Source organism: Lolium rigidum, chromosome 7 (assembly GCF_022539505.1).
Source record: "Lolium rigidum isolate FL_2022 chromosome 7, APGP_CSIRO_Lrig_0.1, whole genome shotgun sequence".
Classification (NCBI taxonomy): Eukaryota; Viridiplantae; Streptophyta; class Magnoliopsida; order Poales; family Poaceae; genus Lolium; species Lolium rigidum.
In genome coordinates, this window is record NC_061514.1 from 260,106,062 (window position 1) to 260,123,573 (window position 17,512).

The 17,512-nt window shown below is 44.9% G+C and overlaps 1 long non-coding RNA gene across 11 annotated transcripts; it reads left to right on the top strand.

The window, feature by feature from the left end:
• Positions 1–6,401: 6,401 nt before the first annotated feature.
• On the top strand, positions 6,402–10,218 carry LOC124678454. 11 transcript variants are annotated; one of them, XR_006994476.1, is made up of 4 exons: positions 6,402–6,729; positions 6,831–6,918; positions 7,486–7,626; positions 8,136–10,218. It is a non-coding gene; the product is annotated as an uncharacterized LOC124678454 (long non-coding RNA). The 11 variants fall into 11 exon arrangements; XR_006994474.1 differs by having other exon boundaries at positions 7,558–7,626; XR_006994480.1 differs by lacking the exon at positions 7,486–7,626 and having other exon boundaries at positions 8,136–9,201; positions 9,759–10,218.
• The last annotated feature ends 7,294 nt before the right edge of the window (positions 10,219–17,512 follow it).

Sequence of the window (17,512 nt, forward strand, 5' to 3'; positions counted from 1 at the left end):
GTGAGCTTGTTAATTTTATCTTGAGGCTCTTCAAGATTTTCTAGCCTCTCTTCAAGAGAAGCTATAGTTTCTTGACTTTCCTCAAGAGTATTTTTAAGAGCATGAATTTCAAGAGAGTCTTCTCTCTCTATTTGACATTTTTTCTCAAGAGTATCATTTAGTTGAGCTATACGAACCATGAGATTTGAAACATGCTTTTTAGTGTTACCTTGAAAGTTAAGAATGAACTCATCAAACTCTAGCATTTCTTGTTTCACTTTTAGACTAGCAAGATCAACCCCTAGATCATTTGATATGTTAGGCATAGAGGGGTTAGGAGATGATACATCGGAAGATTTAGCCATGAGGCAACTTTCTTCCTCCACATGAATGACCTCATTGGGGGATTCACTTGGTGACGAAGAGTTAGTGGAGAGGGAGGCAAGAGCAACCAATCCATTTGAGGTTGCATCTTCTTCATCATCAACATCATCATCTCCGGAGGTATATTCTTCTTGAGTTGATAGCACAATAGATGTGTCCAAGGTGGACCTTTCCATGAAGCAATGTGCATTCTTGATATGAGGATTCTCATTGGGGGATTCAAAGAGAGATGAAGAGGGAATGTTGGTAGTGACAATGGCGGCCACTTCCTTTGAGCTTTCTTCTTCATCATCACTAGAACTTTCAACTTCATCGGAAGAATATTCTTCCTTAGTCACTAGCACAATCCTTGAGGGCCTCTTGCCCTTCTTGCTCTTGTTGTAGAATTTCTTGTTGGGGGCCTTTGAATACTTTCCCTTTGAGTCTCTGCTCTTGTCCTTGGGAATGAGCCTTCCGCCATGAGTCTCCCTATTCTCATAGGGGCATTCGGCGATGAAATGACGCTTGCCATCACAGTTGTAGCATGATCTTGTTCTTGGACCCATGCTAGAGAACCCACTTTTGTTGTTTCTCTTGATGTTGTCTTCCTTGACCTTGGAAGGATCAACCCAAAAAGATTTTGCATGGAAGGCCATGTGATCGTTGTAGTGGAGTTACAAGTCTTCCGGATAGGACATACTCCAAGATGCCCTATATGATTCTTGAGGGTTCACTTCTTCCACGGAGTTGACTGCCAAGGCAAGGTTGGACCCTTTTGACATCCCAAGAGCACGATTGCGAGAATCATGAGAGTTTTGCTCAAGCACCTTGAGAGCTTGCATCTCGTGCACGGCTTGTTGAGAAGTGAGAGAGGAAAAGCATTCTCTCCCAACAAGAGTCTTGACATCAATGGGTTCAAACGACATCATGCAATCGATGTACTTATCCTTGATCCAGGAGTCATTGATGTGAGTGGCACCCACATTCCGGAAAGCATCGGCAACGGTGAGAAGTCTTCCATACATGGCTTCATGATGTTCATCCGGTAGCCTTATGAATCATTCGACTTGATTCCGAAGAGAATTGTACTTGTTCCTTCTCATGCTATCACTTCCAATGCAACTAGCGGCCAAACCATCCCAAGCTTCCTTGGCGGTGGTGTAATTCCGCACACGAGACAATTCCTTTGTCCCCACACTAGTTTGAATCATGTGCAAGGCGGTGTCATTGAGTTGACTATCAACCGCTTCTCTTCTAGTTAACTTGTCGGGGTTGTAGGGCTTGAAGCCTTCCACGATGATTCTCCAAAGTTCATTGGAGGCACTGCGAACATGAGAACGAAACTCAAATTGCCAAGTATCGAAATCTTTAACATTAAACTTAGGTGGGTCACCCCGAATGTTTATATGAGGATGGGGAACCGGTATATCGGGAGATAGGAAAGGCGGAGCCACTCGATTGTAGCTCTCACCTCCACTAGTTCCCTTAGGAGATGCAATGGGAGTTTTGATAGTGGTTGAGTTATCACCATCCACGGGTTTGGTAGAGGAGGGTAATGCGGAAGCATCTCCCTCTTCTAACCCACCTGTGTCCTTTACCTCTACAACGGGAGCCATGGGAGGGACCGGAGTCAAAAGCTCGGAAATCATTTTTCTCATGCTTTCCATTTGAGCTTCCATGGAGGACCTCAACGAATTGAGATCATCCATGGAGACCATCTTAGCGGCCCCTTCCGCAGGCTCTTCGTCCGACATACTCTTAGGCGGTTAAGCCCGAAATAAGAGTCGAGGCTCTGATACCAATTGAAAGGATCGTATGCCGCACCTAGAGGGGGGTGAATAGGTGCTAACCAATTTTTAGTTCTTTTTCAGTTTAGGCTTGACACAAAGGTAAATTCTCTAGATATGCAACTAAGTGAATTTACCTATATGACAATGTTACCAACTAAGCAAGATATAGCTACGCAATATATAGAAGATATAATAGGATAGAGGTAACCGAGAGTGGAGCACGCGATGACACGGAGATGATTCCCGTAGTTCGCTTCCTTTGTAAGAAGGTACGTCTACGTTTGGAGGAGTGTGGTTGCTACGAAAGCCAAACCAACAACCACGAAGGCTTCAGTCGGATCTCCTGTGAGCAACGCCACGAAGGCCTAGCCCACTTCCACTAAGGGATTTCCTCGAGGCGGAAACCGGGCCTTTACAAGATTCTTGGGGCCAATGTTGAGGAAATCGCTTATCGGGATCAACTCGGTCGGCTGACGATTAGCGATTAATAGGCAAATCGGCCGATTAATCGGGTGATAAATGAGTTAATCGGGCGATAAATGAGTTTATCGGCTAATCGGTGGGCACTGAAAAGGGATTAATCGGTCGATTAATCGTTGAATCGGACGATTTTTTGAACAGTGCTTGGGGCACACATCCACAACCAAATTGGAGGCTCCCAAATCTGTAACAACACAATAAATCAACAAGAGTACATCAACAACAACAACTAGGGATCCAAAGAGGAACACTAGCATGGGGGCCCTCAAGCATATGAGGGGGAAATGAAAAACGTTTCGGTGAGGATGTAGATCGGGGTCTTCTTCGATTCTCCAAAGCACAAGGGATTTGGGTGGTTGAGGGAGGAGATCCGTCTATTTTGGTGTTCTTGGTGGCTCAGCAATGGTGGATGATGTTCTTAGGGTTTGAGAAACTTTCCAAGGTAGGAGAAGGAGGGTATTTATATACCCCACCAACTATTCTGCCCGTTGGAGGAGAATCGCCGGCAGTGCCGGCCTTGAGACGCCGGCAGTGCCGGCCACTTTCTGAATCTTCGGGTCGACAGGCAGACCGGCTGTGCCGGGCCAGAATCGCCGGCAGTGCCAGGGTGCACTCACCGGCAATGCCGGCCTGGAACCACCGGCAGTGCCGAGGTGCACGCACCGGCAGTGCCGGCCCAGTACCGCCGGCAGTGCCGGCCAGGGACAGGCTTCTGCTTGTTCTTCTTCTTTTCTTCCTTTTTGAGTGGGTCGAGATTTACCCGTGGTATCTTTTCTATATCTGTAATCCACTTAGCACATAGTTAAATTGTCACCGGTGTTGTTAACAGACACACAAAACTCAGAGATCATGAAATGTTCTTTCACCTCCTTAAAGTCCAATGATACGAGGGCTGAAACTTCAAGTACCTTCGTCAATTTTTGGAAGTACCTCCATTGAAACTTCCATTCAAACAAGTCGGGCCAAAAGTTTCGGATGCTTATGCTCTATCAGAATTTTACAGTTTTGACTCACTAAGAGATTGAAATACTGCAACAATGCTGCATTAAAAAAAACTTTAGAGAGCAATCGTGAATACGTTCACTCCTACACACGAAATTCCACTCTCCTCTGTCTCACTCAAGTGAATTGGTTTCGAGAGCATGCCACCACTTTTTTTTGGCAAGTTTCACTTTCAACCCTAAAATTTCAATCGATTAATTAAGCTTCCAATCAACTAGCTTCCCTTCAATTAGATAGATCGGCAAGCCGGCCGAACTCTTGAATTGACGAAACCTGACGTCCTCTAGCCTATGGAAGGCATTACTAGCCAATGTTGGATAAAGCCTTGTTTTTTTTCCTTGGTGTTTACAAGGACGCTCCCCATGCCAAAAGAAAAAAAACGGTAGGGACTAATCCCCAATTGAGTGAGAATTAAGCTATAGCAGGAATCACAAAGCAATATAACGGTTCATCTGTTATTTAGTTGTAACCCCACTTCAAACTAGATAAATAACGCTTGCAACTCAAGTTACAACTCATGCTAGCATAAATCTTGGTGTGATCTTTTAGTGTACCAATCGAGCAAAAATGAATAAGTAAACATGGTTCCAGGGGCAAATCTTCCCATAGGGCAAGGCAAGACAGCCGTCGTACCTTAATTTTTAGCGAATGCATTTATATGCACATGTTTCTCTAAACAATTTGGGTGGTCATACATCGAAAACGGACTTCATATGAAAAAATTATGGCGTAACAACACTTCATTTATTTATTTTATATGCACGTGTTTCTCTGAACAATGTACATGTTACTACCTTAATAGTGGTTAGTAACATCAAAGTAGTATCATATTACCTATATCCCAAGGCTTAAGGCCTATATGTTTTTCAGAAAGTCAAATGAATGAAGTGAAGTTTGACCAAACTTTTAGAAGAATTTATGAATAAATATGATATTTTGTAGATACCATATAAAAATATATTTCATTATCTATCTAATAATACTCCCTCTATTCCATTCTATAGTGCCTATAGTTTTTTGGCACGAAAATTAGCGCAAGAGTATTTTTTACACAAGATCCCTAGCTAAACGATTTGAGATCAACGTAAAATTTGGGAAATCCATATCTTCCTAACTTACCATAATAAATTTGGGAGCTGAATGATTTGGGAGTTGAACAGGAAGAGGGTAATTAAAAAAAGCTAAGCTACAACCTTATATTCTGAAACAAATGCCAAAAATCTATAGGCACTATAAAAAGGAACGGAGGAAGTATTGATTTTGTACTTTTTATGTTAATAATTTTTGATAAAAACTTAGTCAAACTTAACATAATTTGACTTTCTGAAAAAATAGCCCTTAAGCCTTGTAATGAAGGTAGTATGCACTATGAAAATAGTAACATAGACTAGTGCCATACTCTATGTTACTCCCCAATATTGTCTTCTATTTTCTAGAAGTTAAACTTTAGGCGTACACGTACTCCTAGATCACCAATTTGATCAAGTTAGTAAAAATTATATTATTAATTTTTTTAAATATTCTATTTTCTAATAATATGTTTTTTATATTATATAATTTAAATTATATAGGTTAAATTAACGATCTAAAAATACGGAGAAGATGTACCATGAATCCGGCACCATCATTGTCGGTTGCAGACAGTTAACAAAGTGGCGGGCAAGTGGACAAGACTGAATACAACAGAATCCAAAGGCGACAAAGCAGGTGGAGCCCACGGGCACCCATGCGAGCTGGGGAAAGGGTGAGTCACCACTGACCCTAGGGATAAGGCTGGACACCTGTAGCTGTCCCACGATAATAGCAAAACCAGCAGCCACGAAACCAGCAAACGCAATGACCGAAACCGCCCTCGCCCGGGCTACAAATACCGGGCTCCTTTACCCTCCACCCTCAGAACTACTAGCAGTTCAGCACAGAGAAGAGAAGAAAGCGCAGCGAGCAGGACTTGAGAAACGAACCGGTCGAACTCGAGATGAGCCGTGTGTGGGTAGCTGCGACGGTGGCCGCCGTGCGGGCGCAGAGGGAGAGGGCGGCGGCGGCGCCTGGGTCGCGGGACCGGCTGGCCGGGCTCGCTCCCCAGGCGGCCGCGCTCGGGGCGGCGCGGGCGGCCACCGACGACGGCCGGAGGCAGGCCGGCGCCGACGAGTCGCTCCGCAAGGCCATGTACCTCAGCTGCTGGGGCCCCAGCTGACCGCGCGCGACCACGACGCGACGCCGGCCCGGCCGGGCCGGATGGAGCGATCTCTGGGTTCGTGGGGGCCTCGATGGGTAGCTAGCTAGCAATCATGCGTGCCTCGTCGCAAGATGCTTTGCGGTGGCTGGAAGGTGGAACGAACTTGTGAAAACTTTTGAGAATCTGAGGATGGATGGTGGCTTGGGTTGTACTGTAAATACAGTTCTGCTCCTTACTGTACATATTTCATGGAATCAATTGGAAAAACAGAGACACCATTCCTGCATATGATGGAAACTCTAAATGCTACGACACAGTTATTGAGTTTTGAGATTACCATGCCCAGGTGTCCCTTGGCATTGCCATCATAGCATAAACTTGATTCCAAATTGAGAACAAGCAAGTGCGTGCATGCTTGCCCTATCCCAGAGCGATCCACGATAGCCAACTGGCGTGCAGCGGTAGGGCGTTGTTGTTCATCCCGAGCCGTTCGATCCAGGAGCGTGGCCCGCGTCAATCTCGTCTGTCCATCCACTCCCAGTTTCCCTCAATGCGGGGTAAAACCCTAGCCCCGAGCCGCCGCCACCCTCATTTTCTTCCTCGTCGTTCCTCTCTCCCACACGCCCACGTTGTCCTCCTTCCGTTGCGATGCCACCCCGCCCTCCTCCATCCTTACTTCTCCCTTGAAGAGCTCGCACCACCCCCGCACCGTGCCTCTCGGTCGTGCTCAGTGGGTCGCCAAACGCGGGGAACGTACGTGCCCATGGCAGTAAGATAAGCTCCTGCTGTAGCAGATCTGATTTTCTTGATCTTTTACCTATTCCTGTGAATCTCCCGTTTCTCTCATTTGCAGGACCAGTGGAGGAGAATAACTAACCAACCAGAAAAGCAGCAGGAGCGGCAGCGACAAAAGTTCTTTCACGGCACCTCAGCGGCCAGGTGATTCCCCAACTCATGTCGTCTCACCTCTTATTTCCTATTTTCCGTTTCAGAGTTTGATCTGTTTTCCTTTGTATCACCTGATTTGTGCATCGTTTCAGGAGGATCATGAGTTTGTTTTACTCGATGGAGGAGCACACCGTCCAGAGTATGCAGGACAAGCAATGAACTTCGATTTTATTTTCCCATGTGGGTGCTCCTCTGAGCATAATAAATTGTGTTTTAACTACTACGTACTGGGTACAGTGTGTACAAGAAATTAATCTTTAGGCCGATTCATGTCATACAAATAATTGATGCAAAAAATCTTGGGCGTATAATTTTTGTGTTAGTGCCCTCTACATGTTTGTTCTTATGCTTCATACAGCTGAATCTATTTGTTTAAGGTTTTGTGAATGCATACTGCTCATAGTGAGCCCACGTCCCTGGCGAGCAAATGCAATCCATGGCCGCCACACCCATGGGTGCAATTGGGTGCTCATTGTGTTGAGCTCTCTGTCGCTCCCTCTTCTTCAGTTTTCTCTTCTGCCATGGCTTGACATTTAATTGTTAGCAATTAGAGTTAGTGATGGATTTGTGACATTGTCACAGTGTTTTTCGCTCCTAGCGGTATACTTAATTAGGCAAACTAAGCAATCACACCAATTAGTTTGTCACTTATTATGTCGCTGAATCTTTAGGCTTGGTTAACTGTGCAAACAAATAATTTTCTAGCAGCTTTAAAATACTGAAATGTGTGGCATCGTCACTTTGTAGGTTGGCTGCGTAGAATCGTTTGTGTAAAATTTCCAGAAAAGACAACGGATAATAGACTATCTTTGGATGCAGAAATATGTAGAAAAGAAATTCTGAGCTCGAAGAAACCAATTGGCCTGACCAGATAGAACTTCAAACTAGGTAAACTGATGGGACCATTTGCTTTTATGTGTGATGAAAAAAAAACGAACCAATCAGGATAGACCTTGGATTTCATGTCTCATTCAATGTATCATATTTCACATGTTGCCATAGAATCCTTGTAAGAAGTATCATACAACTCAAACAATGCCTGAATTTGTTAAAGATAACATCTATCTATACATACGATGTTCACAAACTCAACCTCATGATTTCTCCCTATCCAGACCTAGCTGAAACTTGATGAGATTCGCATGACAGAAATTGTATGTGTAGCAAGTTTGCATGAGCATTTTTAATTCGTTAGAATTCAGGTGGCTTCCTATGTGGGAATTGATGTAATTAATTAAAAATATTTACGTGTTATTTTCATGAAAATTTGGTCAAATATTTGCATACTGTTCTTGTTCTAGCACTGCTTTATTTTTTTCCTACAATAAATAAATTTGTTAACCTGCCACCATGAAATTTTTGTTCTGGCAAGAATCTAACCTTTTGTTCTTTTACAGGTGATCTGAAATTCATGAAAGTGTTAAGAAGTGGCTTTCGATGATTGAAGCTTCCATGTTCATTGCCAACCCTACTGGTCCTCCAGAAATGGTTACAAACCAGACAAGGTCTTCTTGCATACAACATGTTTGTCTTATTTTGCTTCTTCAATTCTTCTTGAACAATCATGTTGATCGTGATTTACGTTTTCTATTATAGCTCATAATTAGGGGTAACAATAATAGGTCAGGATACTATGACTTTATGGTGATAGTGTTTTTCTTTTTCTGCATTCGAAGGAATGTATACAGTGTTGTTATTCCATAAGTGCTTGATTCATAGGACATAAAGAGACAAATTTAGATATGGCCAAAGACTGTCAAAGGAGGCGCACGACACTCCAAATTGTTTGAGTTCATCTAATTGCTTATTGGCTGTATTTTCTAAAAACATTTTGCTTCTGCTCAGACATCGATTCTGGGGCAATCAGGTCTGGACAAACTCTAACTCCTGCACTACTGTCATATTAACTCTGTTATTAAATTTTGTGCTTATCCTCCTATATCTCTGACAATGCCAAAGATTGTATTGTCATGTCCATCAGATACTTGACATAATTCCAATCGCATGTGTACTTCTTCCTTAAATGTCTTTTTACGAAGAAGCTCAGGTAATTATTGTTCCTGTGAGAACTGTGTATGCTCTTCTTCTGTAACTATTTTCATTCTTACATTAACAGAATGGCATATACAGTATAGGTACATTGATACAACGACATTCCTTCCAATTTATTTGTAATTCTTGTTAGGAGATGTAATAGCAGTATTGTTAAACGATTACCTGAGACTAATCTATTCTAGAGAGAATCTACTGCATACTAACGATACATTTTTCATCTTCGGCTGTTCCCATAGCAATCATCTCCATTGTGGACAATGCTTAGGGTAGTTACATTCCTAAGTATTCCTAGATCAACAAGATGCTGCAAGATCCTTCCTTCTGCCAAATATAGGTTATGAACACCTCGACAATTGGATGGTAGAGGTCAGATCGGAGTATAATGAAGTTTCTGAAAAGAAGTGGAATGTAAGCTTCTACCTGTTTGTCATCATAAAATTCCCTTGTACTAACTGTCTTAAGTTAGTCTTGCACCATATTCATTTTCTACAATGCCTTTTGGCCTTCTCTTTTGAGGCTGGAGATAGATTTGATGTACTATGTATCTGCCATCTCCCAGTAGTCTGCCAACGGGCGTTGTAATTGGGGCGATGATTGGTCCTTTATAAATCTAATTATTCTAGGTAAATAGGATGAAATAAGGATCTATGTCTGTCATGGTGCCACACATAATTTAGCACTGCACTATCATTATTTTCTGTAAGCTACTTCATCATTCGTGATGCACATACTTGGGTTGATTTATCTTGGGCCGAAAAAACCCATATTGTTCTATTATCGAAGAATGTTCTATTTTTAGCTATACTTATCGTCATGTTAGGTATTTATATAGCTCATCTAGGATGAATTCTTTGATTGATGAAACTATGAGATCATGCTTCTTGCCTACTAAGTTTTTCTTATTTCAGTTGTAAATAGAAATCACACCATTTACCAAGGCCTTTCTGTTTCCCATTTTATGTCAGAAGTAATCTAATTGATGATGACGGGATGACATGACAGAGTTTCCTGGAAAGACGGCCATGCATATTGGCATTCCAAGGTCCAAGATAGGTACCTCCCGTGACTTGATGAATTGTTTGCCCGAGAGCTTCCACATCGAAGACCAGATAGGGGCGGTGTGCCAGCGGGAGAAGGGTGAACAAAGAGAACTGCGATGGACGCTCAGAAGAATCGACCGAAGCATATAACAAAAAGGAACGGAAGAAAACAAAATTGGGAAGTGATATTGCAAGGATGGCGATTTTCCAGATTTAGATTAATCCGCGTCCATCAAAAAGACTCAAGCGAAGTTGTGTGTAGCCTTGTAGGGATGTATGTGTCATAACCTGGCCAGTAGCAGAAGAATCATGGATAGTGGATGTAACATGTAACTTTTGCTTTTCCTACAACCCGATTGACTATGGATACATAATTGGAATGGACCTCGTACTATACCATTCTATCAACTTGCAGTTTTCTCGGATTGAAGAGGTATATGAGACGATGTTGGATTCGAAGGAGTGGTGAAAAAACAGGTGAACAAAATTGACTGCTATTGGGATGGGATTGGGCAGCCACCGTACGGCGAGGAGGCGCCCCATGGGGCGCCCCAACCACTAGTTTGGATACACTTCGTGCACTGCCAACTAGAGGTGAAAACATGTGGGATCGGAGGTGAAAACTGATCGGATGCCTCTTATATTCGTTTAGATGCGAATTTTATCAAATACAAATTTAGAGCGAATATTTATCCAATACGGAACAAATGTTAATTCAGAACGGATACAAATATAAGAAAATAGTAGACTCATGTTTTATAACGAATCAACTCTAGTCTATCGAATGGTATACAATGGAAAGTAGTTTCATGTAGAATCACACCAAAGAATATTTGACTGATTTATTATTTTCTCTAGTTAGGTAATTGACACATTAAGATAAAATTACTGAAATCAGCTAACATCATTTATTCGGATACGGATATTTATTTTCGCATCCATTTTTTTCAAATTTCAACACATTTGTATTAATTTTTGTAAAATAGATTTCGATATTTACCATATTCATTTTTGCAGGAATTTGAATTTGGATATTACCATTTTCATTTGCAATTTCTCAAATACCAATGTCGGATAATATGAATTGTCGACTACCATTTTTCACCCTACCTCCAACCCTGGTCTGCTCCACTTTGGCTAAAAGATTCACACGGGGCGACTGTTGTCGCAAGTTTGTGCCAGAAAATTGAAGCGACCAGGCAAGCAAGCAACGTTGCCTACGGTTCACCTATGCCAACGAGTGGGCAGTGTTTTTGCTTCTTTTTTTCTCGCATTCGGGACCTGAATTTCAGGCCTTTGGTCCCATGGAGACGGGCTCATGCTCGGGTGAGCTGAAAGACGGCACGCGGGCTGGGACACATTGAAGAACGTGCGCCCTAAATTCTCCATCGCTCGCTCATCATTTTCTCACATGTCCCCTCCTTCTCTCACCGCCTACGGTTTCTGTCTCGCCAGCCTATTGAAGAGCACCGCTTAAATGGGAGGCGACGAAAGATCGAAGAGCACTGCTTTGCACCCTCTCTTGACACCATCATTATTGACGCTGACGACTTCTTCCGCTTCAACCTCTACTCCCGACCTCCATGGTGGTGAACCATCAATCCACCCTCAGAAGATTGTACCGCCGTAAGTTGTAAATCTGTACATAAGAGGCTTGTTCTGTGATGTGCTTACTCATGACGTGCATGAATGCACAATAGAATTTTAGTGCCACTGTTAAACTTTTGCGTCCATTATAGTCTTATTTGGTCTCCTGCTTCATATGTGGAATTTTTAATAAGCATATATATGCGTACATTGGTTCGATTTATGGTTTGATTTTGCCAATTTGGCTAGATGCACGTTTTAGGGTTGGATTGATGCAATTTTTTTTGGATTTATACATTGTTTACGGTTTCATCTATCACATATGGATGATTAATTCAAATTATGGGGTCTAAGATCCCAATGGGTTGCATGAATGCAGGCTATTATGATTAATCTTGGGAAACAATGTCAAATATGAGGTACTATTTTGTTGCCACTTCTGATGATTTATCTTCAACACTTGTAGGTAAAGGGATGTTCCTGCCGAACCTATTTGGTACAAACAAAGACTATTCTTTTGTTCATGTCCCTTGGTTAAGTAGGATCAGCTCTTTATTACGCTTGTGCTATGTTTTATGAGTCTTGGTGATTACATTATGACTATTCCTGGTTACTCAATTTAGCCGATAATTTATCTTGGACACTATGTTGCAGGGATGGTTTTGTCGAACCATGTGCTTTGTATAAACATAAATGTTGTGCATGCATCTTGGTGCTCTAGCACCATCTATACGATTTTTTCAATACTTTATGTGTTCGAGGGATGATCTTGTAATATCCAGTGTGTGCAGAAATACATCGTCGGTGCATGCTACTTGATCTTGTGGATCTTCTCTTTGATTTGTGTCTAAGTATGTAAGTATGTGGCTCCCAAATGTGTTATTTTTTCAATCTATTTTCTTGCGCCGGATGATGATTAAATTATATAGCACTACGTGTTCAATGGATGATCTTGCAACACAAACGCCATGCACAAATACATTGCTAGTGCATGATCCTTGGTTTTTCCCATCATCTCTTAGATTTTTGTGTGCTACATAAATATGAGGCTCCCGATTCTAAATTATGTATGTTGTTTTGTTGCAACAACCGATGATAAAAATATGGCACAATCTACGGCAAATGTTCTCCATAAAACCCTGTCCTATGTGCAAACGTATTGCTTGTACATTTAACTTGGTGAGAATCTCTTTGCCTCATGTATCATTATATGAGGCAATATCTGTTTAGCACAATAATTATGAGACATGCTTTTCTTGTTATAGTGCTCGAAGATGATGATGGGCAGTGTGTCCCCAACCTTAACCAAGGATGATTCATGGGTGCTGGAGAAGGTAGCGCTGCCAATGGCAAGGGTTGGCCACTTCCATGACGATGTTGGTCCAACCCATTTCGCTCAGATGATTATACGCGACTCCTAGGTTTAATTTTCTTCCAATAGGCTTTCGTCCTTACCTTTGCACCGTTCCGAGAAATACAGACACGAGATGGAACTAGATGGTGAGGCTCAAGGATTAATTTGCCATGGACCAAGGTTGGCAGCCTTTGCCATTGGTCACCAGATTAGGATCGGCTAATTCATGACCTTGAAACTTCTCAATGACAATATCTAAAAGGTCATCATGTTCGACTAGTCCATGACTGAGGTGGTCAGGAATTGTGACCAACATGATCCAATCCTTGCAAGATTGACTCCAACTTTGTCTGGTTTAATGTGGTATGTTCTTTTTCCAGTAGTTGGTAGGATTTTCTCCTCCATGGCTAATAAAGCAGCTTACGGATCCGGCCCCTCCTCTGATTCCTCTACTACTTTTCCTTTGGATCATGTTGAGGACGATGAGGCTTGGGGATGTAGGACTTTACTGGTAGGCACTCATGCCTTTGCTGACCATGGCGACGGTTTGACACGTGTGCCGCTGCTCCCTGTCTTCCTTCCCTTTTTCTTTCTAATAAAATGGAGGCATGCCTTGTGCTTCCTCTCTTTGTTCATTCTGGTGCGTCCATGGTGGCCGAAGCAAGATCTATTGGAGTTGATTTTAGGGCTAAGGATGGTGGAGCTCTATGTACTTGTGGTCTTGGCCGTCACGATGGCAGAAAGAGGGGTGATGCACCAAGATCTGAAGCTCCCTAGGTTATCCGTGAAGTTGTTCTTCAGAGTTCATCCACTGAGGCCTTGTATTGCCGATGTGATCCATGGTCGAAGAGGATGCCACTCCGTGCTCTGGTGCATGCATGGCATCTCAGTTCTTTCCTCCTCCAGGCCGTTATGCCACAGTGGAGGATCTTCGACTTCGACGCGGCGTCGCACGCCTACCTCGCCTCAAGTGGCGCAGTCCTCGATGATGAGGTGGGTTACCGCGTTTGGAGGTCTCAACACTTGATCAGTGGAGAAGGGCATGATTGCTTTTTAGATTTTCTATGTTGCTTTTTTGATCACTCCAAGTGACTTTGTTGTTTTATATTATTATCTTAGGGTTCTTTTTGTAATTTGTATGCCCGCCATTTAATACAACTTCGATGCCCTTTCCTATTTATTTTTTTTAGAAAATGATGTGGGCAAATAGGCCGGTAACCTCATCACTTGAAAGAAAAGATTACTGCACCACATGCTTTACACACAAGCAAACAACATACTCCGTATTTAGTTAGTTTTTTCGCAAAGGCCAAAAAAAGCTAACCAAACAACATGCTTCACGTTGACCAAAGGGGATACATAAGAAAAATCTTACGGTCCGACCGAGAACCTTTTAACTAGGGAGCGGCGTGAGGGCATCTCCAGCTGCGCGACGCAGACGGTCGCTCAGCGATTGTTTTCGTTCACCGTGACCGGAAATGATGCGTCAGGTTTGCATCTCCGTGGACGCTCCGCGGTCTCGGAAACTGTTCGTGTTGGGTGCATCCGGTCCCGGTTAGCAGTGAGTAGGTAAGCAAAAGATTTTTTTTCAGGATCATTTTTACAGAGATGGTTAGTCGAGTTAACCTAAAACTACAACGGCCGTACCTACTCACCGTCGCGCGGCCTACACCGGCCTCGGTTACTCGCAGTCGCGCGGCCTACTACTGGCCACCGGAAGGGCCGGCGCCGTCGTCGAAGCGGGAGCGCTTCGCGCACTCCGCGCGTCGCGCATGCCGCACATGGGACACCTCGTCCTGCCGCCTGCGGCGTTCGAGGGCCTCGGCCAGGGAGCTGTCCCACAGGGTCGCCGCCTGGGCCGCCGCCTCCGCCGCCGCCTAGGCCTCCTCCTCCTCCGCCGCCGCCGCCGCCTGGGCCGCCGCCGTCGCTGCCGCGTCCTCGTTCGCCTGGGCCACCGCCTGCAACCCCGCCAGCTGGGTGACGAAGCGGGCCCTGTCCCTAGCCGCCTCCGCCACCGCTTCGTCCCTGGCGGCGATGCCGACCACCAGCTCCCGGTTCTCCTGCTCGACCCGCGCGAGAGAAGGGCCCCTACGCTGGAGTGAGTCCAGGTCGGAGCACATTAACCCTCGAGCCATGACGATCGCATAGCTGTGGGCTTCCTCCTCCGCCAACCAAGCCTGACGGCGCTGGGCGTCCCCAGCCAGGGACTCGAAGGATGCGAGCAGAACCGGCTGGTCGCCTCCGCACTCGAAGCGGCTTGGCACGAGGGGGGGGGGGGGGGGCGTCCGCCGGAGGGGCCGCCATGCCCCCCCGCCTCTGCGAGCTCGGCCCTGGCGTCGGCGAGCTCGGCCATGGCGTTGGCGATCTCCGCCCTGGTCACCGTGAGGCGCCCTTCCGCGCGCTCTGCCGCCTCCGCAACCTCCGCCTCTGCCGCCGCCGCCTCCAGGTCCAGCTGCTGGGCCTCAACGCCGGCGGCGACTACCTCCTCCTCGTCCTCCGGGTGGAGGTGACGGCACATCTGAACAACGTGCTCCCAACTAAGGTTCTGCCCGGCTATGGATGGATTAGCTTGAGGTGTGCCCGTCGCCCCGCCGGTGTCCACCATATATAGCCACGGCGGGGCGGGAAACGGCGTTGACGCGTAGCTCTTTTCCCGCGCGCGCGAAATGCCGGTGAAACTTGCCAATGTATTGGGCACGCGCGGGAGCGATCGTCGTCGCGCGGGAACAGTTAATCGTCAGCGGCAGTCCTCGATGGGACGTAAAACGCCATTAACGACCTTGACACTGTCCCCACTAAAAATATGTGTATGTACCGCTGGAGGTACCCCAGACGCAAACGGTCGCCCTGATCCACATGGCGTCCACGGGACGACACAAACGGATATTTCGAACGTTCAAAATGCGTCGGCCCGCTGGAGATGTCCTGCGATCCTGATGTAGTGTTGTGGACGCAGGTCGCTTCGTCTGCGCCTTCCTCTTACAATCTTCTGTTCGTTACACTGTTAGTAGGTAATACAAACGGGGCGGTGAGTGCAGAGAGAGGGAGGAGAGTACAGAACGGATGGATCAAATTTCTGCACAATCAAACAAGCCGTGGAGCGATGATTGGCCCCCGGTCACGTGGCTTCACGTGACACTGGCCCACAACGGTCTCTTTGATCGCTACAGGTTGTCCGTGTCATATGGCCCGTCCGTCTCGCAGAGATGGGGTATGTACTCCGTACAAACTTTTTATTTTTGAGGTGACGCGTGTACAAGCTTTGGAAGCTGGTGTACCGGCGTGCGGGGGGAGACGTCCCGGTACAGTGTACTCGGTAGTTTTTTTTTTTTTTTTGAGCAAGTGTACTCGGTAGTTGGTTGATTACCACACCTTCTCCGGTGGCCACAGCCCACAAGATCGCGATCCTGGTCCAGGCTCTTTCTGGGTTAAGAAAGATTTTAGAAAAGATGGTTCACAAAGTGCCCTCTTCAGAGCCCAGTAGGCTACGAAGCCCATGACGCGCTCCACCCAACTTGTAGTATATGGACGGTCGACTATCACGGACACAATCGCTGGCCCGTAATTGCTCCTCGGTCCACTAGTCGCCCAGGCTTTCGCCCATGTCCACCGTCAAGGCCTCAAATGCCACGGACTGACGGACCAGATCTCATTACCTCCCTCTGATTTATTATTATTACAACTTTATAGTGGGAGCGGTGTTTTGGAACATGGGTGCATATGCTCTCTATATTTTGAAATGCATCTTACATACATTTTAAATTTTAAAAAAATTGAAACTAAAAGTTCGCACGTACATCTTCACGTGCTACATGCTCACAAAGTCGTTTCATAAAAAATCAACTTATCATGTGACGTGTGGAAAAAAGATAAAATTCAGTGCTAAAAATAATGTTTTTCACAAGATAAACTTTCTCTTTTTTATATAGACCACACAAAATATTAGTTTTTCGTAAAACTTGACGAACACACATATATTATGGAGATGTACATGTAGAATTTTTTGTCTAAATTTTTCGGCATTTCGAAATATGATTTTTTGGTAGAGGGAGCATACGCACCCCGGGGGAGCCGAATTGAATTTCCGCTTTATAGTGTAAAACATTAGCGAACAACTAATAATTGGGAACGAATCTAGTTGGGTGTTAGGACGGTAGTGGCACTTCTAACCCACCAGAAAAGGTGGATGTGCTTGTATTCATAGGGATGAGTGTATGTGTGTATATGTACACGTCTACGTCCGTACTTTGTTTCGTAAAAAAAACTAATATGCAACGAAAAGGAGTAGTTAGCAATTAGTATGTATTTTCTGGCTACCCGCGTACGTGAGGGTGTAACTTTTTTTTTAGACGGAACTCTCGAGATGAGCCTAACTTTAAATTAACGAAGCTCTCAACCGACGAGATATTACACATGGCCACAAACCACAATAGAACACACCACAAGGTAACACAACAAAAACAAAACACAACACAACACAATGCTCCAACTCGTCCGAACATGGCAACCAGGAGCACACGACACACGTACAGGGTGACGAAGACAGCTTACAACATCAAAAAAAGCTTGTAGTTGTCGATGCTCTTGACCACGAACGAAGCACCATGGGAGGTCGAAGACGATCTTCAGGTAGAAAAATCCAGCGAGCGAGGTAGAACACGCCACCAATTGCACCTGGAAGGGTGAGACATCGCCTAACCAACCTCCTCCACGACCGAAGAGGCACTCATGCCCCTCG